Consider the following 25,820-nt stretch of genomic DNA (forward strand, 5'->3'; position numbering starts at 1 on the left):
TCTTCATTCTTTTTTCTGTAGTCTGTTCTGTGGCAGTGATTTTGACCATTCTGTCCTCCATTTTCCTGCCTCAGTTATTTGGCTATTGGTTCCTTCTAGTTTATTGTTCATCTCTGTTCTTTTGTTCTTCATTTCTTCCAGGTCTTTGGCAATGACTTCCTACATCTTCTCCATTGTTTTCCCAAGATCCTGGATCATCTTCACTATCATTATTCTGAATTCTTTCTCTGGAATATTCAATTCAGTTCACTTCAGCTGCTCAGTTGTGTCTGACTCTTTGTGACCCCATGGACTGCAGCATGCCAGGCCTCCTTGCCTATCTTCATTTAGTTGTTTTTCTGGTGTTTTATCTTGTCCCTTAATCTGGGACATAACTTTCTGCTTTTTCATGCTGATTAACTTCCTGTAATGTGGTTTTTCTTCTAGCAACTGTGGAATAGTGGTTATTCTTGCTTCCTCTGTCTGCCCTCTGATGGAGTTGGCTAAGAGGCTTGTATAAACTTCTGATGGGTAGGGGAAAACTGGGTCTTGCTATGGTGGGCCATGCTCAGTAACACTTTAATTCAGTTGTCTGCTGATGGGTGGTGGAGTTGTGCTCCTTCCCTGTTTGTTTTTTAGCCTGAGGCTAGCCACCTCTCTGGTAAGGTTAGTGGCAACCTCCAGGAGGACTTATACCAAGAGTCCACTTCCAGGACTGCTGCTGCCAGTGCCCCCATTCCCACGGTGAGCCACTGCTGACCTATGCCTCCACAGGAGGCCCTCCAGCACTAGCAGGTAGGTCTGGTTCAGCCTCCAGTGGGGTCACTACTCCTTTCCCCTAGGTCTTGGTGCACACAAGGTTTTGTTTGTGCCCTCTAGGAGTGGAGTCTGTTTCCCCCAGTCCTGTGGAAGCCCTCTAATCAAATCCCTGCTGTTCTTCAAAGTCAGAATCCCTGGGGATTCCCAGTTCCTTTGCCAGATCCCAGGTTGGGAAGCCTGATGTGGAGGTCTGAACCTTCACAACAGTGGGAAAACTTGCTTGGTATTACTGTCACCAGCTTGTGGGTCACCCACCTGACAGGTAGAGGATTTGATTTTATCATGACTTAGCCCCTCCTGGCATCTCATTGTGGCTTTTTCTTTGTCTTTAGACATGAGGTATCTTTTTTTGGTGGGTTCCAGTGTCCTCCAGGAGTATCTTTTTTTGATGGGTTCCAGGAGATGGCAAGAGTGAACGTTGACATTCTAGGAATCAGCAAACTAAAATGGACTGGAGTGGGTGAATTTAACTCAGATGACCATTATATCTACTACTGTGGGCAAGAATCCCTTAGAAGAAATGGAGTAGCCATCATGGTCAACAAAAGAGTCTGAAATGCAGTCCTTGGATGCAATCTCAAAAATGACAGAATGATCTCTGTTCGTTTCCAAGGCAAACCATTCAGTATCGCGGTAATCCAAGTCTATTCCCCGACCAGTAACACTGAAGAAGCTGAACTTCAACGGTTCTATGAAGACCTACAAGATATTTTAGATCTAACACCCAAAAAAGATGTCCTTTTCATTATAGGGGACTGGAATGCAAAAGTAGGAAGTCAGGAAACACCTGGCGTAACAGGCAAATTTGGCCTTGGAGTACAGAATGAAGCAGGGCAAACTCTAGTAGAGTTTTGCCAAGAGAAGGCACTGGTCATAGCAAACACCCTCTTCCAGCAACACAAGAGAAGACTCTACACATGGACATCACCAGACGGCCACCACCGAGATCAGATTGATTATATTCTTTGCAGCCAAAGATGGAGAAGCTCTATACAGTCAGCAAAAACAAGACCGGGAGCTGACTGTGGCTCAGATCATGAACTCCTTATTGCCAAATTCAGATTAAATTAAAGAAAGTAGGGAGAGCCACCAGACCATTCAGGTATGACCTAAATCAAATCCCTTATGATTATACAGTGGAAGTGACAAATAGCTTCAAGGGACTAGATCTCATAGACAGAGTGCCGGATGAACTATGGACAGAGGTTCGTGACATTGTACAGGAGACAGGGATCAAGATCATCCCCATGGAAAAGATATGCAAAAAAGCAAAATGGCTGTCTGAGAAGGCCTTACAAATAGCTGGGAAAAGAAGAGAAGCGGAAAAGCAAAGGAGAAAAGGAAAGATACTCCCATCTGAATGCAGAGTTCCAATGAATAGCAAGGAGAGATAAGAAAGCCTTCCTCAGCAATCAATGCAAAGAAATAGAAGAAAACAACAGAATGGGAAAGACTAGAGATCTCTTCAAGAAAATTAGAGATACCAAGGGAACATTTCATGCAAAGATGGGCTCGATAAGGGACAGAAATGGTATGGACCTAACAGAAGCAGAAGATATTAAGAAGAGGTGACAAGAATACACAGAAGAACTGTACAAAAAAGATCTTCACGACCCAGATAATCACGATGGTGTGATCACTCACCTAGAGCCAGACATCCTGGAATGTGAAGTCAAGTGGGCTTAGAAAGCATCACTACAAACAAAGCTAGTGGAGGTGATGGAATTCCAGTTGAGCTATTTCATATCCTACAGCACTCAGTATGCCAGCAAATCTGGAAAACTCAGCAGTGGCCACAGGACTGGAAAAGGTCAGTTTTCATTCCAGTCCCTAAGAAAGGCAATGCCAAAGAATGCTCAAACTACCGCACAATTGCACTCATCTCAGACACTAGTAAAGTAATGCTCAAAATTCTCCAAGCCAGGCTTTAACAATACGTGAACCATGAACTTCCAGATGTTCAAGCTGGTTTTAGAAAAGGCAGAAGAACCAGAGATCAAATTGCCAACATCCGCTGGATCATTGAAAAAGCAAGAGAGTTCCAGAAGAACATCTATTTCTGCTTTATTGAGTATGCCAAAGCCTTTGACAGTGTGGATCACAATAAACTGTGGAAAAGTCTTCAAGAGATGGGAATACCAGACTATCTGACCTGTCTCTTGAGAAGCCTGTATGCAGGTCAGGAAGCAACAGTTAGTACTGGACATGGAACAACAGACTGGTTCCAAATAGGAAATGGAGTATGTCAAGGCTGTATATTGTCACCTTGCTTATTTAACTCATATGCATAGTACATCATGAGAAACGCTGGGCTGGAAGAAACACAAGCTGGAATCAAGATTGCCAGGAGAAATATCAATAAAGCCTCAGATATGCAGATGACATCACCCTTATGGCAGAACGCGAAGAAATAAAGAGCCTCTTGATGAAAGTGAAAGAGGAGAGTGAAAAAGTTGGCTTAAAGCTCAACATTCAGAAAACTAAGATCATGGCATCTGGTCCTGTCACCTCATGGGAAATAGATGGGGAAACAGTGCAAACAGTGTCAGACTTTATGTTTTGGGGCTTCAAAATCACTGCAGATGGTGACTGCAGCCATGAAATTAAAAGACTCTTACTCCTTGGAAGGAAGGTTATGACCAACCTAGATAGCATATTTAAAAGCAGAGACATTACTTTGCCAACAAAGGTCCATCTAGTCAAGGCTGTGGTTTTTCCAGTAGTCATGTATGGATGTGAGAGTTGGATGGTGAAGAAAGCTGAGCGCCAAAGAATTGATGCTTTTGAACTGTGGTGTTGGAGAAGACTCTCGAGAGTCCCTTGGACTGCAAGAAGATCCAACCAGTCCATCCTAAAGGAGATCAGTCCTGAGTGTTCATTCGAAGGACTGATGTTGAAGCTGAAACTCCAGTACTTTGGCCACCTCATGCGAAGGGTTGACTCATTGGAAAAGACCCTGATGCTGGGAAGGATTGGGGGCAGGAGGAGAAGGGGACAACAGAGGCTGAGATGGCTGGATGGCATCTCCGACTCGATGGACATGGGTTTGGGTATACTCCAGGAGTTGGTGATGATCAGGGAGGCCCAGCGTGCTTCGATTCATGGGGTGGCAAAGAATCGGACACGACTGAGCGACTGAACTGAACTGAAGTGTCCTCATGTCGATGGTTTTTCAACAGCTAGTTAGTTGCAGTTTTGGTGCTCTCACAGGAGGAGTTGCGTGCTGGTGTTTCTACTCCACCATCTTGACCTGAATGTCAGTATACTTTTAAATAATTAACTAATTAAAATTATTTTTATTATTTTTGGCTGTGCTGAGTCTTTGTTGCAGTGCAGGTTTTTTCTAGTTGCAGTGTGCTAGCTTCTCATTACGGTGGCATCTCCTGTTGCAGAGCGCGGGCTCCAGAGTATGCAGGCGTCAATAGCTGTGGCACACAGGCTCAGTTTTCCAGCTTCTCATTGCAGTGGCATCTCCTGTTGCAGAGCACGCACTCCAGAGCATGCAGGCGTCAGTAGTTGCACCACACAGGCTCAGTTTCCCAGCTTCTCATTGCTGTGGCATCTCCTGTTGCAGAGCGCGGGCTCCAGAGCATGCAGGCATCAGTACCTGTGGCACACAGGCTTAGTTTCCCAGCTTCTCATTGCAGTGACATCTCCTGTTGCAGAGCGTGGGCTCCAGAGCATGCAGGCGTCAGTAGCTGTGGCATGTGGGCTCAGTAGCTGCAGCATGCAGGCTTAGTTTCCCAGCTTTTCATTGCAGTGGCATCTCCTGTTGCAGAGCACAGGCTCCAGAGCGTGCAGGCGTCAGTAGCTGTGGCTAACAGGCTTAGTTTCCTGACAGCATGTGGAATCTCCCGGGATCAGGCATCAAACCCAGGTCCCCTGCATTGGCAGGTGGATTCTGAACCCCTGGACCACCAGAAAAGTCCTAGCATTAGGTTTGTTGTGATAACAGCTACTGTCTTTTGCAGTATAATTATTTATACACCGAAAAAAAATGTTTGAATTTGGAAAGTTTGGAAAAGTTTGCTGTTTTCTTTATAGCTGCTTTATTTTACAAAGGTTTAGTCCTTAGCTTACTAGAAAAGAAATTATTGACTTGTTTTGTTTTGCTTATTTCTTTAATAAAACTTTACTATTTCAGTATCTTTTTTTAATAGGAAAAAGTAGAAAAGTTTTAAAAAGCACATATTGAAAAATTTTAGAGCAACTGCCTGCATCATTGCTTTATTACCCAGAAACAGTTTCTTATACTGCCAGAAATTCCATTGCCCTGCCATGCCTGCTGCTCAGTCGTATCTAATTGCTTTAGAGCTATATATTTTAATGTGCAGTTCAGTAAATCCATGTTCTATCATTCATACATGGATATGTTGTTGTTGTTCGGTTTCTCATTGTGTCCAGCTCTTTGGGACACCATGGACTGCAGCACACTAGGCTTCCCTGTCCTTCAATTTTGTGCAAACTCATGTCCATTGAGTTGGTGATACCATCCAACCATCTCATCTTCTTTCGCCCCCTTCTCCTCTTGCCCTCAGTCTTTGCCAGCATCAGTCTTTCTCAATGAGTCAGCTCTTTGTATCAGGTGGCCAAATTATTGGAGTTTAAGCTTCACCATCAGTCCTTCCAATGAATATTTAGGGTTGATTGCCTTTAAGATTGACATGGATATGGTCTTGCCAAATTAAAGAGTTAATTTCTTAATCCTAGAATACATTACCTGCATAAGTGAATGCATATTTGGATCATCTTGAATATAGAACTATTTTAGGGGAGACCAGAGGTCTGCAAGGTGAGGATGAAGCTGAGGGCAGCAGAGGTGAACAGAATTACTGTCCCTTTGACAGAATGAAGGCAGTCCTGGAGTTACTGGTGTAGTGCTCACCAGCGCTCCCCCAACCCTATTTTTTTCCACTAGCAAAAACTCTGAGGAAACCCATAGACAAGGGGAGTTTGAAAAATACCTGTTAAGTTCTCAACCTTGGTCTGACAGTGTATAATAGGGAAAAAGTGGGGCTAAAAGACTGGATAAGAGAAACATTTTTCTTGTCAGAAAATGTTTTTTGACACACGGGGGATCAGAGAAACATTTTTTTAAAATATACTGACTGTTTTGCTATTTTACCATATTTCTATGATGCATATGACAAATCATTAAATAGTTCTAATATTGATTAGTATTCCCTTTGAAGTTTCTGTATCTCTGTACCCTATGAAACTTGTTATTAGGAAAGATTTTTCTGAAAACTGATTTTGCACTTGAGTTATTTGTTGTCCTTCATCTTTTCTATTTTTTGTTTGTTTGTTTTTCAGTACAGTGAGTAGAGTTCAAATGCCACTAGCTGCGATGGCAAATCTTTTGTAACCTATGAAAATTATGTTATTAAGGGATAATTTGAAATCATTTCTATGGATACATCTTAATTTCATTTTTTGAAAAACCTGTGGAGATAAACTGTCTAAAGTTAGAGACTAGTCACTCTATCCTTCCCCCGTTTTTGTAATTCATAGGATTTCAGGTGCATAGAAATAGATTAGTCATAACTGTCTTCATGATACATAGATTTGTTTCACTCATGGAATGAAACATTTAATTAAACATTCATTCCCCCATTTGTTTTATCCTTCTTATTTTGTTTTTAAAGTTTATTGCTGCAACATAGTTTTTAAGGATGTGTTGAATACCGATGAACCCTTGCATGACCCAATAACAATTTATTTCTATGTCCTCCTTGCCTATCTCTTTCCCTACTATCCATCCACAAAGATAACTACAATTCTGAATTTTTTTGTTATTTGCTTGATTATTTTCTAGAGTTAGGTCACATTATTATATATATATAAACACACGGATGTGTCCATGTTATTTGATTCTGGTCATTTTTGAACTTCTAAGAAGGGGCATAATGTATAACATGCATGTTGTCTTCTGGGGCTTCCTTTTTTCTGTTGTGCACTGTTAGTGCAATTTATGGGGAGAAGGCAATGGCAGCCCACTCCAGTACTCTTGCATGGAGAATCTCATGGACGGAGGAGCCTGGTAGGCTGCAGTCCATGGGGTCGCTGAGAGTCAGACACGACTGAGCGACTTCCCTTTCACTTTTTTCTTTCATGCACTAGAGAAGGAAATGGCAACCCACTCCAGTGTTCTTGCTTGAAGAATCCCAGGGACGGGGGAGCCTGGTGGGCTGCCGTCTATGGGGTCGCACAGAGTCGGACACGACTGAAGCGACTTAGCAGCAGCAGTGCAATTTATGAATATTTGTTTCTAGTTTTTCCATTGTTTATACAATGCTGCTGTAAACATTCTTGTACATGTCTCGATGTTCATATGCTTGATTTTCTTTTTCTGGTTAAACATTATGGGATCATAGTTTATGCAAAAGTTCAGTTTATCCATTTTTATCTAGTTGCATTTAGTTGCTTTTAACTTCATTAGAAAGTTTTGTTAAGTTGTATTGTGATGGTTGTCATAGCAGCATGAGTTTTTAAAAAAGCATCAAAATTAGTGAACTTTTTTGTAGCCATTTTAATACTGAAGGTGAAAGAAAAAAAGCAACATTTTTTTGACATTTTATGCTTTACTATTTCAAGAAAGGTAAAAACACAACTGAAATGCAGAAAAAAGACTTGAGCAGTATATGGAAAAGGTGCTGTGACTGTTGAATGTATCAAAAGTGGCTTGCCAAGTTTCATACTGGAGATTTCTTGCTGGATGGTACTCCAAAGTCAATGTTATACCACGTGGGAGAGAGCCAACATACTCAAATATATCCAAACCAGGCATTGAAAATCATTTGTACCAGCTTGGTTATGCCAGTCATTTTGATGTTTGGGTTCCACATAAGTTAAGCAAAAAAAAAAAACCCTTTCTTGACTGCATTTTCACACAGGATTCTTTACTTATATGTAACAAAAATGTACCAGTTTTTAAAACTGTGATGGACAATGAAAAGTGAATATTGTACAATAATGTGAAATGGAAAAGATTGCTGGGCAAATGAAATGAACCACCACCAACCATACTGAAGGCTGGTCTCCAACCAAAGAAGGTGATGTTATGTATGTGGCGGGATCGGTAGGAAGTCCTTTATTATGGGCTCTATATGGAAAACCAGACAATTAATTCCAACAAGTACTGCGCCCATTGAGACCAACTGAAAGCACACAATGAAAAGCATCCAAAATTAGAAAACAGAAAATGCATAATCTTCCATCAGGATAATGCACGTTTCTTTGATGACCAGGCAAAAATTGTTAGAGCTTGGCTCGGAAGTTCTGATTCATCCACTGTATTCACTAGACATTGCACTTTTAGATTTTGACTTATTTCAGTCTATACAAACTTCTCTTAATGGAAAAAAAATTGAATTCCCTGAAAGACTGTAGAAGTCACCTGGGACAGTTCTTTGCTCAAAACGATAAAAAGTTTTGGTAAGATTGAATTACGAAGTTGCCTGGAAAATGGCAGAAGATAAGTGGAACAAAATGGTGAATACATTATTCAATAAAGTTCTTGGCAAAATGAAAAATGTGTCTTTTATTTTTACTTAAAAACTGAAGGAATTTTCTGGCCAACCCAGTATGTGTGAAGTGATCCTTTGGTTCCAAATCCTGTGATTCAGATTCTGTCTAAAATTTGGTTTTAGGCTACACTTTTTTTGCCTTTTACCTGGTGTATTAAGTCTATGTGAATTCAGTTAGCTCATTATTTTTTTCTATGTACTGCAGTTCTAAGTTGTCATTTTGTTCCTTTTTGCCTTCATTTGCATTGAATAGTTAGACTGATTTTTCTTCTATTACATTAGAAGTATTCTATTCCTGTTATTTTTGTGGTTTCTATAGCATTACATGCAAACTTATCAAAGTCTACTATTAATCAATATCTTTAATTTTGTATAATATTAACATGTTATTGTTCAGTTGTTAAGTCATGTCCAACTCTTTGCAACCCCATGGACTTCAGCATGCCAGGCCTCCCTGTCTCTCACTGTCTCCCATTGTTTGCCCAAGTTCATTTCCATTGAATTAGTAATGCTATCCAGCCATCTCATTCTCTGCCTCCCTCTTCTCCTTTTGCCTTCCATCTTTCCCAGCATCAGTGTCTTTTCCAGTGAGTCGGCTTTTTGCATCAGGTGGCCAAAGTATTGGAGCTTCAGCTTCAGCGTCAGTCCTTCCAATGAATATTCAGGGTTGATTTCCTTAAACATTCCTTTACGATGTGCTGCATATTAGCATAAATGGGGTAAATGAATATTATTAATTATTTTGTTTTTGTTGTTTAGTCACAAAGAGTTGTTTGCCTCTTTGACCCCTTGGACTATATAGCCCACCAGGGCTCTGCCATGGGATTTAGCAGGCAAGAATACTGGAGTGGGTTGTCATTTCATTCTCTAAGTTTTTTTTTTTTTTTTTACTTCAAACTTCAAACTTTTTATTTTATATTGGCATATAGCCAACTGATTAACAATGTTGTGGTAGTTGCAGGTGAATAGTGCAAAGATTCAGCCATACATATACGTGGATCCATTCTCCCTCAAACCTCTCTAACCGTGCAGGCAAGCATATAACATTGAGCAGAGTTCCGCATGCTATACAACTGAGGTCTTTGTAGGCTGTCCATTTTACATGGTCATGTACACACTGCTCTATGTAAAATCCAATTAAATATTTTACTTCTGTATAATTGAAAATAAAAACTATAAGACCCATTATTTTTGTTTTGTAGCATCCCTGTTCATTCATATACCATTTTCCGTGATCTTTATTTTATTTTGCATCTTGAACCTTAATTATACCTCTATAATTTTCCTTCTCCTGGAAGTATTTTTTTTATAAGTGGAGTCTATAAGTTAGTAAACTCAGTCGTATAAGTTAGTAAACTTGTTTTTGCCAAATCAAAAAATGTGGATACTTGCCTTTGTGTCAAAGGACATTTTAACTGGGTATACAATTTTAGGTTGGCATTTGTTTTATTTTTCTTACTATACTGATGATAGAATAGCATACTCCTTGTCTCAGTTCAAAAATGTCAGTCTTAACTGTTGTTCCTTTGAAAGCAATCTGTTATTTCTATTTTAAAGAATTTTTTTAAGGTTCTCTATAATTTTAATCTGATTGCAAATATGGATTTCTTTTTATACTGCTTAAAATTTGATAGGTCGCTTTAATCTCTTCACTGATGTCTGTCATTGATTCAAGTATATTCTCAGTCATTGGCTTCTAAAATATTGTCTCTGCCTCACTGTTATCACTGGACTAGTTTAAATTGTTAGACTTTCTTATTGGATCCTCTGTGTCTCTTACTTTCTCTCTTATATCCTGTCTATTTGTCTCTGCTGCATTCTGGATAACTTCTCTTGACCTACCTTTTGGTTCAGTTATTCTCTCTTAAACTGTGTTTGATCTTGTTAAACATAACCCATTGAGTTTTTAATTTAATTTTTTCTGTTCTAGACTTTCTTTTTGTTCTTTTAATCTGCTACAAAGTTTCAAGCTTACTTTATATGTCTTGTAACACAGTAAGCATGCTAATTTTAAAGTCTGTTAAATAATGCCAAAACATGAGGTCTTTGAGTGTTTGTTATGTATTGTTTGCTGTTTTCTTGTTCATGGTGTCTTATTTACTTTTGTATCTGATTACCTTTGATTATGTCCTTGTCATTATATTTGAGAAAGTATATGTATGGTTGATGTGAAGCCTGGGTGATGGCCTTTTCAGAAATAACTTGAGATTTTTGTCTTCTAAACATCTGGAGAGGCTACCAGTCTGGATCAGTATAATCCAAATTTAAGGTTTGAGGTTTCCTGGACTAGGTACGTAACATGAAGCTGGGCTGCAGGTTCATAACTGAGTTTAAGTAACTCTTTGCAGTATATCCTTTAAATTGTTTGTGCTTTTGTAGCAAAAGCAACTGAATCCTGGGCATGCCTTTTTAGGTTCTTTATTAAGATTTCTGCCTCACTATCTTGTTACCTTGTCATACTTTTAAGACATTTTCCATATTTCATTATTCCTTAACATTTTCATTCTGGTGTTTAGTTACCTAGTCTGCCATTAACAAAAGGCAGAAATCTTTCCCTTTCATTTACTTTAGAATTTTTCTTGACGTTTGTTTGCTTTTTGTAGGTTCTACATGAAACATTTCCTCAACACACATTCCTCATGAATGGTCTCATTCAGGGTGTAAAGGTAAGAACAATTTTTGTTTGGTTCACAACAAACCAAAGCCAGGAATCCTTGATAGCTTAACTTTGGAAGTTTAAATAGGACTCTGGAAAACTATTACCATTTGTAAATTTTGTAAATCAAATTTTTAGTTGAATTATCAAAGTCAAAATAAAACACAACCCAAATCCATAAGCCACTACTTTATTTTTATTAACATGTACAGAGCAGAATATGAAGGGTATAATTATGTGAACTTTTAATTCCTCTATTCACAGAATAAAATCAGTCTTAAAAATCGGTCAAGTATTAATGTCTTTTTTTGAGATAGACTTTGAGATTGAAGGAGTCATCAAGATTTACTTGGATGTAAAGTCTTATTGCAGGGCTGGTGTTCCAGACACAACTTTCTGAGCTCTCAACCACTTGACATAATTAGCCTTAATTCATTGTTTAAATTTTAATGCGATATTTGTCAGAAAAGCTTATAAATAAGGGGTTAAAATATAATGCTGTGTTCCAGTCCCAATTTGTAGTAAAGTATATGTGTGCAGCATCTAATTTGTTCTTTTCAACTTAGGTAATATCAGTCTACATAATTTTACGTTGTGTTGAACAGCACACTTAAAATTATACCATAGTACTTTGCTAAATTCAGTCAGAGGAATTTGCTGAATGCATAGCTTTGAACAACATTAATTGTAATGAATACTACTTATTCTTTGCCTATTTTCAAAAAGAATTTGAGAATGCTTACAATAATAACATAAGTAAAACAGGACAGTTTGAATAAAGTAAAATAAGACATTTTTAATACTCATTGAGAAGAGGAATATTATCAAGAATCTGGTGTGTTTTTATTTAAGCACTAGATTGTGAACAGTTTTGTCTACATGATCAAAAGAAAAACTTAATGAGAGGGCATTGATTACAAATACTACATAAGTTTATCATTATAGTGGATTCTTTGAAAGTTACTCTGTAGATCTTTTTCTTTTATCATGTGGAGCTAATAAAATCTATTTTAGTCTGGTTCTACAGAATAAAACCAACTTGGTCTGTGTCCAAAAGCCAAGTGACATGTTTATCATACTTTCACTTAGATACACCCACAATATTATTGTAAAAAAACATAGAACAAAAAGTATTTAAGTTGATTCAAGGGTGTGGACCAGGACTTATTTAACTTCAGCAACTATTGAACTTCAATTTATTGAACTTAAGGAGTTACATGTTTTAGTAACTGGCTGTTGTTTCTCAGATGAGGATATAATGAGAGAACCCTGTAGCCAAGCATAGCTCTATTAAAATGTCTTAATATGGATATGAGCACAGTGGAACAATATGGCTTTATATTCCTTTAGCTTTAAATTTCTGTTCTGCATCTTATTAACAGTTACCTTAGTCATATAATTTAATCATCCCTTCATTGGAAAGCAATGAGAAAGATCAATGAGCTAGTATATGTAAAACTATTAGCATTCTACATTCATGTGTTAAATACTTAGTAAATATTGCAAAGAAAAATAAAGAACAGAATCTGTTAGAAGGAAAGCTTGATGACCATTTTTCTCACCAGTTTGGGGAAAGACTTTGTTTTTTAGAATAAGGATTATTCATAAATGAAAAGATTGAGTCATTTACATCAATGTTTTAATTTTGGTCAGTCAAAGCCACCATCATCAAACTTAAAATACAAATGACAAAATGTTATTTTTTATAGAAGGAGGAATACATAAAAGCATTCTCAAAGTAAAACTGTAGGAAAATGACTAGTATCCCAGAAGAGCAAAGAAGGATGTAAGCTGGCAGTTTACAAAAGATGTCAATGTGAAAATAAATTTATCACTATTAAGAAATGAGTCCCAAATTAAATAAGATAATATGTTTTCATGCACATTGGTAAAAAATTTTAAACTGACAAGAACTAGTTCAATTTGTGGTAAATTGTGTCCCCTTGCACTTTTGATGAGAGGATAAATTGGTATAGCTTTTCTGGAAGGCAGTATTTTAAGAGTTAAAAAAATACCCACATATTTTAACAAATGATTGCATTTCTAGAAATTTGTTCTTCTCAAATTGAGTTACTTAGAGATTCGGCTAAAGGACTGTTTGTAATAGTAAACATGTAGAAACTTTTTAAATTCCTTAAAATTAGAATAGATATGTGTAGTATAGCCATATAATGTAATATAGTATGGTTTCAGTTTTATTGTGACCAAAATAAATGTAAGTAAGCAGGGGGGGGGATGATTAAAAAGGAATAACCTGAAGTTTGAAAGGATGTGGATTTATGGATGATTTTTAATTTTCTTCCTATTATATATTTTGTTCATCTTTGTAGATTTTCTACAGTTAACTTTCACTTTGTAAGTTTACTATCATAATGCATGGAAGAGAAGTTTTAGATTTGGGGTGAGCATCAATAAAGTATACACGAGTAACCAGTTCTGTTTTGTGAATTTTCCAGTTGGGGGGGGTTGTTTGTTTGTGGTTTTGGTTATTGCAGCAGCTTTATTGAGATATAATTCACCTACCATGCAAGTAATCCCTTTAAAGTGTATGTATGTTTTTTAATTATACTCAGGGTTGTGCAGCCATCAACACAGTCAATTTTATCACATTTTCGTTGCTCCAAAAAGAAATCCTGTACTCCTCATTCCTCCCTAACCTCATTAGTGTTTAGCAAGCACAAATCTACTCTCTGTCTCTGTGGGTTTGTCTGTTCTGGACATTTCACATAAGTGGAATATACAGTATGGTCTTTTATGACTGACTTCTTTTCTTACGATGTTTTCAAAGTTCACTTGTAGTACTTATTAGTACTTTATTCTTTTTACGGCCAAACAATATTTCACTCTGTATCCAAACCACAGTTTATCCATTTATCAGTTGATGGACGTTTGGGGTTGTTTCTGGTTTCTTAATTATATTATTGTGAACAATGCTGCTGTGAACATTTGTATACAAGTTTTGATATGGACATTGTTTTCACTTTATCATAGGTACATTGCTAGGAGTAGAATTTCTGGGTCATGCAGTAATTTGAGTTTCTAAAAATTGTGTTTTCAAATTAACTTCTTTCTTAACCCTGTTTCTGACAAGTAATTTATGTTCCTCATCTCCTAGACTTCTGTCAGATAAGTGGCTCAAGCCAGGGACAGTTTTCTTTTTTCTTTCTGTACTTACTCCCTTAATGATGTCATCAGACTTAAGACTTGAAACTCTCAAATAAGTATCTTCCTAGACCTTGGGCTGGAACTTTAGACTTGGTATATTCAGTTGCCTAATTGACATCTCTACTTCCTTGCATAATAAGTATTTGAAAGTTAACAGCTCCAAAACTAAGTTCCTGGTCTTCCCCTCCAGCCTGACCAACTCACAAGTCTTCCTCATATTAATTACTTGTCATGGCATTCTTGCTTATGCCAAAATTCCTGGAATTAGTCTTCTTTCTCTTCCATACATATCCCAAACCCAATCCATTAGCAAATTCTGTGATTCTACTTCAAAACAGAACCATCATCAAAACTGTACTTGTCCCCCTTTCAGTGCTGTGTGTACTGTGATTAGTGGCTCAGTCGTGACTGACTCTTTGCAACCTGATGGACTGTAGCCCACCAGTCTCCTCTGTCCGTGGGATTCTCCAGGCATGAATACTGGATTGGGTAGCCATGCCCTCCTCCAGAGGATCTTCCTGACCCAGGGATCAAACCCAGGTCTCCTGCATTGCAGGTGTGTTCTTTACCAACTGAGCTACCAGGGAAGCCATTTTGTAGAGATCGTGATAAAATATAAACCAGTTTGTGGCATTCTTCCTCTCTTTTATATGTGTGTGTGTGTGTGTGTGTGTGTGTGTGTGTATGTATGTGTGTATATGTATATGTATATGTTTACACACATACACACACGCACACACACACACGCTGTGCCAAGCAGCATGTGGAGTGTTAGTTTCCTGACCAAGGATTGAGCCTTTGTCCCCTGTATTAGAGGCACAGATTCGTAACCACTGGACCTATAGGAAGTCCCTGTGGCACTCTTCTTAACAACCCAACCCAAAACCCCATTTTCTCTTGACAGCATCCTTCTACTCTGTTCCACTTCCTACTGACCTTGCTGCAGCCACAACTTCCTCAGCCTATTTCTGCCTGAGCGCTCTGCAGGTACTGTTTTTTTCTGCTTGCTTTTCCCAGGTTTTGATAGGCTTTACTTCCTAACCCTCAGCTCCTCACCTGGATATTATTTTTTCAGTGAAGGCTTCACTGACTCCCATCTTGAGTAATGTGTCCAGTTCTCATTCATCACTGTTAATCCTCTTTCTCTGCTTTTTCTCCAAAGCATTCTCTCTCCTTTGACATGCTGTATATTTTGCTTTATCTTTATCTTGTTATTGTGTTCTCCTCACTCCTCCTGTTTTAGACTGAAAGTTTCTTAAAGGCGTGGATTTTTGTCCACTTTCCTCGCTGCTGTCCCCAGCATAGTTCTTAGCACTCAGCTTCCCTGGTGGCTCAGATGGTAAAGAGTCCACCTGCCAGTGCAGGAGATGTGGGTTTGATCCCTGGGTCTGTAAGATCCCCTGAAGAAGGAAATGGCAACACACTCCAGTATTCTTGCCTGGAGAATCCCGTGGGCAGAGGAGCATGGCGGGCCACAGTCCATGGGATCACCAAAGAGTTGGGTACAGCTTAGCGACTAAACAACAACAAATATTGTTGAATTAAAAGTTCTTCCAGTCTTTTTTCTAGTCCTTTTGATAAAGTCAAGATCCAGCTTACTTAGAGACTGTAACTATGTTTCTTTTTTTTCTTATATCAGCATTTACTAATTATACCTTACTAATTTCCCCATGACATTAAAACTACATGAAGTACAAGCAGCCCTCTCTTTGCATGTTGTAGTACACACAAATTTCAGTTACCAGAGTTCAGTTAAATAGCAAGTCTCCCAACACACAATTCAGATTTCCATTACCATGTGTATTAACTGTGAGTAGTTGCATAAAATATAAACAGCTGCTAACTCCTCAGTCCACAAAACACTATATAAATAACAGAGGCACATCATAACCCATTGTGACATTTCAAAGTGTTGGTGACCTTTCACTGTGCATCTGTTAGTTCATGCATGTATAGCAAAACGTATGTTGTGTTGCCTCTTTGATCCAGTGATATGTTGGAATCTTATCCAAACCTAGAAAGGCATATGACAGTTTTCCAGTTCATAGAAGATATGTGCATCATATATTATAAGACTTTCAAAGAAGACAACCGCTAGTCTTAATGACTCTTAATGTTTTTTTTTTACAAAGAACATTTTAATTATTAATGCTTTAAATCACAATGTACTAAATAAATACTAGTTTTTCCTTTTTTTTATTTTTAAATTAGTTTATCTATTTTTTAACTTTACAATATTGTGTTTGTTTTGCCGTACATTGACATGGGTCCACCATGGGTGTACATGTTTTCCCCTTCCAGAACCCCCCTCCCACCTCCCTCCTCATCCCATTCCTCCAGGTCATCCCTTCATTTCACTAGACATTTATAAGTGATAGTGAAAGAATTTTCAGTGTTCTGACAAAAATTTCTGAAAGGCAAAGAATGAATCAGTTTTTCCCATTGATTAAAATAACTACATAGTTTCACTTGCAGTCATTTCTTTCAGTTCTATACTACTATGCAAAGTAAAAACTATGTGTATTGTTTGCAATGGTTATATGCTACTCCATTGTATGAATATTCCATAATTTATTTATCCATTTCCCTATATAAGTGATTTCTAATTGAAAACTATTGAAGATAATTCTGAGTAAATTTTTAAAATAAGTCTTTATATATTTTTATTGTTTCCTTAGAAGTAGAGTTGTAAAACTATAACGTGAGTAGAAAAGTGTGAGCATTTTAAACAATCTTGAATATATAGTACCACATTATCTCCTAGAGCAATTGTGCCATTTCACACTCCGATCAGCAATATGTATATCTGTTTCACCATGCTCTAGTACAAGTATTACTTTTCAGATCTTTCCCAATTTGATAGCTTGAGCATGATGTCTCACTGTAATTTTATTTGTATTTCTTTGATTACAAATGAGGTTAGATATTTTTACATTATTTGCTGGCTACTTTTATGAAGTGCCTTCAAGTTCTTTATTTTTCTAATAAAGATTGTTCAATTCTTAATTTTTCAATAATGAAATTTATTTTGTGTTAATCCTCTCATTTTAATGATTATTAATTTAGTACCTGTTCATCTTAACAGTTAAAAAGGGAAAAACTTATACTTAATCATACTTCTCAGGTTTTCAAAGTCCTACTCAAATTTTTTCACTAGCAATTTTTATTTTTATGAAATTAAAATATATGGCAGACATTGTTATGTGACTAGCAATAAGTTATGTTAGAGTTCTCCAGAGAAATAAGACCAATAGAATATATATAAAGAGGCTTACTTTAAGGAATTGGCTCACATGATTGTGGGGCTAGCAAGTCTGAAATATGTAGGACAAGCTGGAAATTTGGCCAGAGTTGATGCTACAATCCTGAGGCAGAATTCTTTCCTCTGGAAACCTCAGATTTCCCTATTAAGGCCTTCAACTGACTTAAATGAGACTCCCATATTAGTGAGGATACTACTACCCTTTACTTTGGCTTCCCTGGTGGCTGGCTCGTTGGTGAAAAATTTGCTTGCCAATGCAGGAGACATGGCTTCAATCCCTGGGTTGGGAAGAGCCCCTGGAGAAGGAAATGGCAGCCCATTCCAGTATTCTTACCTGGGAAGTCCCATGGACAGAGGAACCTGGCGGGTTTTAGTCCATGAAGTCGCAAAGAGTTGGACATGACTTAGCAACTAAACAGCAAAAATACCCTTTAAAGCCAGGTAATTGTAGATGTTAGACCACATCTACAAATTAGCTTCATGGCAACACCCACGCTAGTGTTTGACTAAATAACTGGGTACTATAGCCTAGCCAAACTGACACATAAAACTAACCACTGAAGTAGTTTTGGCTACACTTCATTGGAAGTATAACCAGGCTAAGATGCTGTGGTTTGACTTAGTAGATGAAGTCAAGTTATTACTGCTGGATTTAACAGATGGAGTGAATAATAATATTCTTCATGAAGAGAGTTGGTCTGATTGCCCAGTGTCCACCTTGAAACTTCTTGAAGCTTTCTTCTTTAGCTTATTTTATACTTATTAAGAAACTAGATATCTTCATCAGTGTCCCAAACTAACTAAAACTAAGTGGGCTGGATGTCCAGGATTGGTTTATAGCTGGGTCAATCAGTATGAAGAAAGTGCCTCTAAAGCATGCTGCTTTATTCTTGTCTAGCTTTGACATCACAGCAAGAGGCTGAAAGAGGGGGAAAGTAGAAGACCCAGCAATCCATCCCAGGGCTTGCCCACAGGGATTCACATGCAGTGCTTCTTCTCAGTCTAGACTGGATGGTTAAGTCTGATCAAGGAGATGGTTGTGTAGATCCTTTGCCTGAACACTCATACAGGGACATTTAATATGTCAAGAGTTTATCTGATCCTAGAAATTACTGCTGAACTGTCTCATCCTGCTATTTAATGAATTAAATCATCAACCAGTGCATAGCACAAACACACAGAGAAATTGTTGACTGATGTCTCTAAGAATTAAAAAATAAAAAACAAGATACCTTTAAAGTCCCCTTTTAGCTACTCTTCAGTATTACTAAGTACAGAAGTGTTTTTCATACACACACATACACAATAATCTTGCTTCCTTAATTTGGACAGGAAGTTGGATAAAACCTATCCTTTTAATTATCTGTAAACAAAATTGTAAAGCAACCTACTTGAGAGAGATGACTTCATAAATATTAAATATTGTTTTATAACACACTGGTAATTTATACATTTATTGAAACATGCTTAAGAGAATTCACAAGTAGGTAAAGTCTAGTCCTTTGTGTGCTTCAGGACAGAGACACTAAAATGCTAGTAAGAAAAATAGTGTGATAATTGATTTGAATTATGGGCTGGGTTAGTCTCAGGTCTTAGAGCCACCTCAGCCTGAGATGAATCCTGGTTCTACTGCTTATGAGCCCTGAGCCTTAGGCTAGTTACTTACCCTAGCAGTACCCTTGTCATAGGGTAAGACATTTGTGTGAAAGGCATAGAACAGATTGACATGTAGAAGTGCTGTTATTTTTTCTTGGAATCAATTTGAAGTAATGGCCCTACTACTTCTAAGATTAAGTGAAAACAGTCTGTTCCTTTATATTTTAATTCAAATTTTGTTTCAGTGAATCTTCCCTATACCCATCTCCTTTGCTCCCTCAATCAAAAGAAAGCATTTCAGCCCTCTTGCCCATATTGGTCTCTCCCTGAAGTTTCAGGATTACTAGCTGTTCTTAGACCTTCCTCATGCTTTTCAAATCACCTTTCCTGGACTTGAGTGTGTCATATTTGTCATTTGTCCTATAAAAGTGATTGTTGTGCACCCTGGGAAGAAAAGCCGTGTACTGTGTAGGGTATAATGTGTCCTGGGTTTGAAAGGTGATTCTTGTTTTAGGACTATTTTTTATGTGAAAAAATTTGCATTTGTCAGTTACATAAATGAAAACAATTCCATCAGTGTGAAAATTTCTCTTTGATCTCCTTTTAAAAAATGAAAAGAGATGAAAGTCATTATTAGTAAAATATTGTATGAAAACTCAAAGTGAATGTATATAATTTGGGGGTAATCCATGTCTATATGTTGTACGTCGTTGTGGCTTATAAAGGATGTCATCAGATGTGAACTTTTTCATGGAAAAATGAAAGTTTTCAGAAGCAGTTAAAAGACTATATCCTATTTTTCATGGGTACCATTTTTCTCTCATACTGAGTTGCAGAGTTAATTAAAATATTTGAAGGAAAACAAAACAAAAAGAATTTTTTGTTTTAAGACTTTTTAATGATATTGACACATTTATTTAGTCAAATATTTGTCAGATGCTTATGTTAAGGAAAGCTTATGCTTGGTGCTTTTATAATAGCTGTATAAAGTATAAAATTCATGTATTTTTGCTTCAAGTGAGTTGTAATTGCCATTCTTTGTATGCTTTAAAAAGTTTATTAGATAATTGCATTTAATTCAACAATAAGCTTTAATTTGCTATTTTGTCAAATTAGAGCCTGTAAGGCCGTGTCTACCATTATGACAGAAAGAGAAGAGGAACTAAAGACCCTTTTGATGAAAATGAAAGAGAAGAGCGAAAAAGCTGGCTTAAGCTCAACATTCAAAAAACTAAGATCATGGCATCTGGTCCCATCAATTCATGGCAAATAGATGGGGAAACAGTGGAAACAGTGAGAGACTCTTTTCTTGGGCTCCAGAATCACTGCAGATGGTGGATGCAGCCATGAAATTAAAAGACTCTTGGTCCTTGGAAGAAAAGCTATGACTAACCTAGACAGCATATTAAAAAGCAGAGACATCACTTTGCCAACAAAGGTCCATCTAGTCAAAGCTACAGTTTTTCCAGTAGTCATATATGGATGTGAGAGTTGGACTATAAAGAATACTGAGGGCTGAAGAACTGATGCTTTTGAACTGTGGTGTAGAAGAAGACTCTTGAGAGTCCTTTGGACTGCAAGGAGCTCAAACCAGTCAATCCTAAAGGAAATCAGTCCTGAATATTCATTGGAAGGACTGATGCTGAAGCTGAAGCTCCAATACTTTGGCCACCTGATGCAAAGAACTGACTCATTGGAAAAGGCCCCGAAAGATTGAAGGCAACGATCAGGAGAAGGGGATGACAGAGGATGAGATGGTTGGATGGCCTCACCGACTCGGTGGACGTGAGTTTGAGCAAGCGCTGGGAGTTGGTGATAGACACAGAAGCCTGACATGCTGCAGTCCAGAGGGTCACAAAGAGTCGGCCACAACTGAGCAACTGAAGTGAACTGAAGGCCATGTTAGGATTACTGACCAGTTAATTATGCCACCTTAAAAATCTACTGGACTGGGAAGCTAATTTACAAAAACTGGCATACTAATTCTTGGTCCACACTGGACTTCTGCACACCATGTTTTATCCAGTAGTCACTGGACCCTGATAGCATGGCTTAGTACATTCAGCCCTTGTTACTTCCAGATTTCATATTTGCAAAATCTGCCTACTCACTAAATTTGTTTGCAACCTCTAAGTCAATACAGTGCTTTCATATTCATTCATGTATGGCATAAGGAGGGAATCTGAGTTGCCCAACTGCATGTTTCCAGCTGAGATTGAACAAAGGACATTTTTTTTGTTTCGGGTCTCATACTATAAGCATGTCCATTTTGCAGTCCATTTAGTGCTATGTATCTTGCATTTTTGTTCCTTTTGTTGACAATTTTTCTGTTTAAAATGGCCTCAAGTGTAGTGCCAAAGTGTTGTTAGGTGTTTCTAAGTGTAGGGGGGTGTTGATATACATTACGGAGAAAAGACTGTGTTAGATAAGCCTCATTCAGACATGAGTCATAGTGCTGATGGCTGAGACTTCAGTGTTAATAAATCAGCAATCTACATATTAAATAAGTCATCTTTAAAGGTAAATATACATAAACCAAGGTTATATATAGATCAGTTAATTAAAATATGTGACCAGAGAATGGTAGGAATACAACCTTGTGTTTCCTCTACAACAGCAGTTCCAGATTCTCTTAATTCGGTGTTCCTGGGAAACTTACAGAACATAACCAGTGTAGATAATGAGATAATGAGAGCCAACTATATTTATGCTAAAGGCTAAGATTTTGATGTCACTCTGGTGGGTTTTTTTTTTTTTTTTTTGCCCATGCTTTGTGGCATGTGGTATCTTAGTTTCCAGACGAGGGATCAGATCTGTGCCCCCTGCGTTTGGAGTGTGGTGTCTTAACCACTGGACCCCCAGGGAAGTCCCAGTCTGGTTTTAATCTTTAAATATTTTCTCATTTGCAAATCGTGCTCTTCCTCTTTAGGACTGCTGCAATACTTGCCTAATCAAGGTACAGATATCCTTCTCGATCTACTATTCTAATAATGTGGCATGATAGGATCTAGGACTGGATTGAGTGGTGAAGAAGTAATTCTGAAACAGAAGAAAGTCTTTGATTTTTGAGAAAGACAAGTTTTCCAAAGAGGCAAGTATTTTATTAGATTATATTTAAGCATCGTAATAAATGTAGGTTCTCCCAGAGGGTATTTTCAGTATCTATTGTCACTGAGAATTATTTTTAAAAAATAATTATTTACTCTTTTAATGATTTAATGATTGAATGATTGAGGTCAGGAGGAGAAGGGGTGACAGAAGGGGGTGACAGGATGAGCTAGTTGGATGGCATCATCTTTTCAATGGACATGAGTTTGAGCAAACTCTAGGAGATGGTGTAAAACAGGGGAGCCTGGTGGGCTGCAGTCCATGGGGTCACAAAGAGTCGGACACGACTGAGCACTGAACAACAATTGTCACTCAGCATTATTTTAAAATAATAATTATTTAATGAATAGATTAAATTACAGTTGAAATCCAGAATCTAGATAACAGTATCTTTTTTTTGTAAAAACTGCATTATTTTAAATAAAACTTCTAATTCTTGGCCTTCTCATGTCCTTTGCTTTAATGACATGCATTCCATATCTTACTGTATGAAATCTCAAATCAGAACTGTCCAAAAAATTTTCCAGGGTTCTTTGTGTTTAGATTTTGTTACTGTTTTTGTGGTGATTCTTATTTCTATTCTTTTGTCCTCTTAAATTTATTTTCATGTTTTTCTTGACCAGTTCTATACTACCCGAGAACTCAGGTATTTAATATTTTTAGAAAATTTTAAAGCAACATAAATGATTTTCTTTTCTAAATTTATAAAACTGATGTTGCAAGTCGTGAATTTCAGCCCTGCTTCTACAGTTGTTTAGCTCTTAGTTAAAGAGATCATTTAACTCTTTTGATGCAAAAACAGACCAAATGCTGGAAATCCAATGTGTCTTATAAATTGCAGGGTTTGATGCCTTGTTGTTCAGTCGCTCAGTCTTGTCCAACTCTTTGCAGTCCCATGGACTGCAGCACTCCAGGCTTCCCTGTCCATCACCATCTCCCCGAGCTTGCTCAAACTCATGTGAATCAGTGATGTCATCCAATCGTCTAGTCCTCTGTCGTCCCCTTCTCCTCCCGCCTTCAATCTTTCCCAGCATCAGGGTCTTTCCTAATGAGTCAGCTTTTCCCATCAGGTGGCCAAAGTATTGGAGCTTCAGCTTCAGCATCGGTTCCTCCATTGAATGTTCAGGATTGATTTCCTTTAGGATTGATTGGTTTGATCTCCTTGCAGTCCAAGGGACTCTCAAGAGCCTTCTCCAACACCACAGTTGAAAAGCATCAGTTCTTCAGTGCTCAGCCTTTATAGCCCACCTCTCACATCCATACATGACTACTGGAAAAACCATAGCTTTGACTGCTTCAGTTTACCCATCTCTTGACCCATTGTCTCTGGGTTTACTAGTGGCTGATAGGGGGTTAGAATCCTGTTCTTTCTCTTCTCAGCCTTAGAAATATGAGTTGATTTCCTCATAAAAGTTCTATTCAGCTTACCAGTCCTCTTTGCAAGCCTTTATTACCAGACTGTGTGGTAGGTACCGAGGGTACAGAGATGAAAGGAAACCATTCCTCTGACCTTAATCTCAATGTCTAATCTAATAAAGAAGATAGACAAATAACAAGTAATTGTAATAGAGGATTATAGTTACAATAGAAGAGATATGTGCCAGGGTGGGGACAGGAGTTATTTGTTTTGCACCCCTCAAAAACCAGTGTGATTAATTCTATTTGAGTAGCTAAGAAAATAGAGGAAGAGGTACTCCTGGCCCAGAGTTGAGAATGACTAGTAGTTTACCAGGTCCAAGTGTGGAAAATGCCTACAAGCACAGCAAGGGCCTTGCAAATGCCCATTTGCACAAAGGAATGTATTATGTTCAGAAGACCAAGAAGTATTGCATATAGCCAAAGCATAGGATGTGTGCTAGGTAGTGGATGTTGGAGGGTTCTATCTGTATGCTGTGCTGAAGAATTTTTTTAATGTATTATGAAAATTCAGATACACAAAAGGAGAGAATAAGATAAGAAACACCCATGTACTCATCACTTAGTTTCATTATTTATCAACATCTCCCTGCTCTTATCTCATCTATCTTGGTTTTCCACCACTCGTTTTTGATTTTAGTATTTAAAAGCAGAGTTCAGACACTTGAAGAATTTCAATTCTGCACAGTTGAGGTTTTAAACAAGGGATCAAAGAACTGAAGTCTGCAGCTCATCAAGGTTTCTCTTGGGGTTATGTGGAGGACAGATTGAAAGGAAGTAGAACCAGAGGCAGGGAAACAGTTAGATTATTTTATTTAAATCCATGCAAGAAATGCTAAAATGCATCACAGCAGGGGATAGACCGAGAGAAGTCATTATAAGAGAATGGTCTGAAAAATCACCTTAAGGAGTGAAGGAATGATGGGGAAGCTTTGGACAGCTTCTTAGCCAAGATGGGAAGTGTGGGTGTTTGGTCAAGTTTATAGGGAACAGTGTTCATGTTAAATGTCCAAGTAGGAAAGTCCATTTGACTGTAGACACAGAACTCAAAGATTGGACAGCTATTCATATTGTAGGTTGTGGTGGCCATGCATATAGGCAGAGTGTCTAAAGGGAAGGCAGTGGCACCAACAGAGTCTGAGAGGCAGGCCTGTGGGCACCTCAAAGGGCCCTGACATCAAAAAAGAAATTCACATGGAAGTGATCAGCCAGCAGGGTGATTGGCAAATTGTGAGGAATTGACAAATGTGAGTTTTTTTACTTCCTTTGCTTATGTGTGGTGGTGTTTTGCTTCCCTTTAGCCTCAACTCTTGTGCAACTTTTCATTATCTCTATCCTAAATTCATCAGACAAATAGAATCTACTTCTTTCAGGGACATTTAGTATCTGCACATTCATCCTGTTTATCCCTATTAGCTTACAAGCCCTTTGAGAGCAGAAGGTATGTATTCATCTGAGTGTTTTCGTTTCACCACTTAATTCAGAGCTTTGCAGGTAATAGATATGCTGTATGTATTTATAAAATGAGTTAAGTTTCTGGCTTCTTCCCATACCTTTGGTGTGTGTTCACATTAAGGGCCAACTGTGAGTATATATATTTCATATCACCTCACTTTTCCAGTTTCACCCAGAAAACAAGCTTTTATCCTTTTCTTCCTTCTCAAATAGCATGCTTACAAATTTTGTTAAATTTTTTTTTTAAAAACAGATTATATTTAATGTTACAAATTATTCTGTTTCAGAGCCACTAAAATGAATTAGAGCATTTAGAAATTCATTTAGAAAATGAAAATTATAAGTAATTGGGGGATCACATTATAAATTTGACCCTTGCTTCTGTTCTTCTCCAGGGTCTTCTCTTTTTTTTGAGTGCCCCACTCATAGGCGCACTGTCTGATGTGTGGGGAAGGAAGCCCTTTCTTCTTGGCACTGTCTTCTTCACCTGCTTCCCAGTTCCACTGATGAGAATCAGTCCATGGTGACAGTGACTAGGCCCTCTATCATGACTTGTCTGTTTTGGGTCACATATGGAGAATACATCTGCAGTGCACTTTTCAGCCTTTGCAGAGCACTTGTACCTGTATTTTCATTTGAACTCTTTGCTAATACTGAAAACTAGTAGGCAGTTGCCATTGTGCCCATTTTATAAATGAGGCCATGAAATGAAGTCTAAGATAGTTACTTAGGTGAAGAAATAGAAATAAAAGATGTCTCTAAGGGCAGTTGTTTTTGTCATGAGGTAAGTTACATGATTGGGTCCTGACAGGGGGCAGACAGTCTCTGTGCTCACTCA

The 25,820-nt window shown here is 37.9% G+C and overlaps 1 long non-coding RNA gene and 1 pseudogene across 2 annotated transcripts in view; both read left to right on the forward strand.

Annotated features, from left to right (window-relative positions):
- LOC145506017 (solute carrier family 71 member 2-like) overlaps positions 1-25,820 on the forward strand; it is a 126,327-nt pseudogene that overhangs the window by 70,349 nt on the left and 30,158 nt on the right. Inside the window, exons 3-4 of the transcript XR_014053452.1 lie at positions 10,928-10,990; positions 25,378-25,505. The product of XR_014053452.1 is annotated as a solute carrier family 71 member 2-like (transcript). The remainder of the gene's footprint in view (positions 1-10,927; positions 10,991-25,377; positions 25,506-25,820) is intronic.
- LOC145506898 (uncharacterized) lies at positions 17,663-24,716 on the forward strand. Its single transcript, XR_014054429.1, has 2 exons — positions 17,663-19,581; positions 23,331-24,716. It is a non-coding gene; the product is annotated as an uncharacterized LOC145506898 (long non-coding RNA).

This window comes from Giraffa tippelskirchi, chromosome 1 (genome assembly GCF_054371585.1).
Source record: "Giraffa tippelskirchi isolate mGirTip1 chromosome 1, T2T-mGirTip1v1.2.pri, whole genome shotgun sequence".
In the NCBI taxonomy this organism is placed as follows: domain Eukaryota; kingdom Metazoa; phylum Chordata; class Mammalia; order Artiodactyla; family Giraffidae; genus Giraffa; species Giraffa tippelskirchi.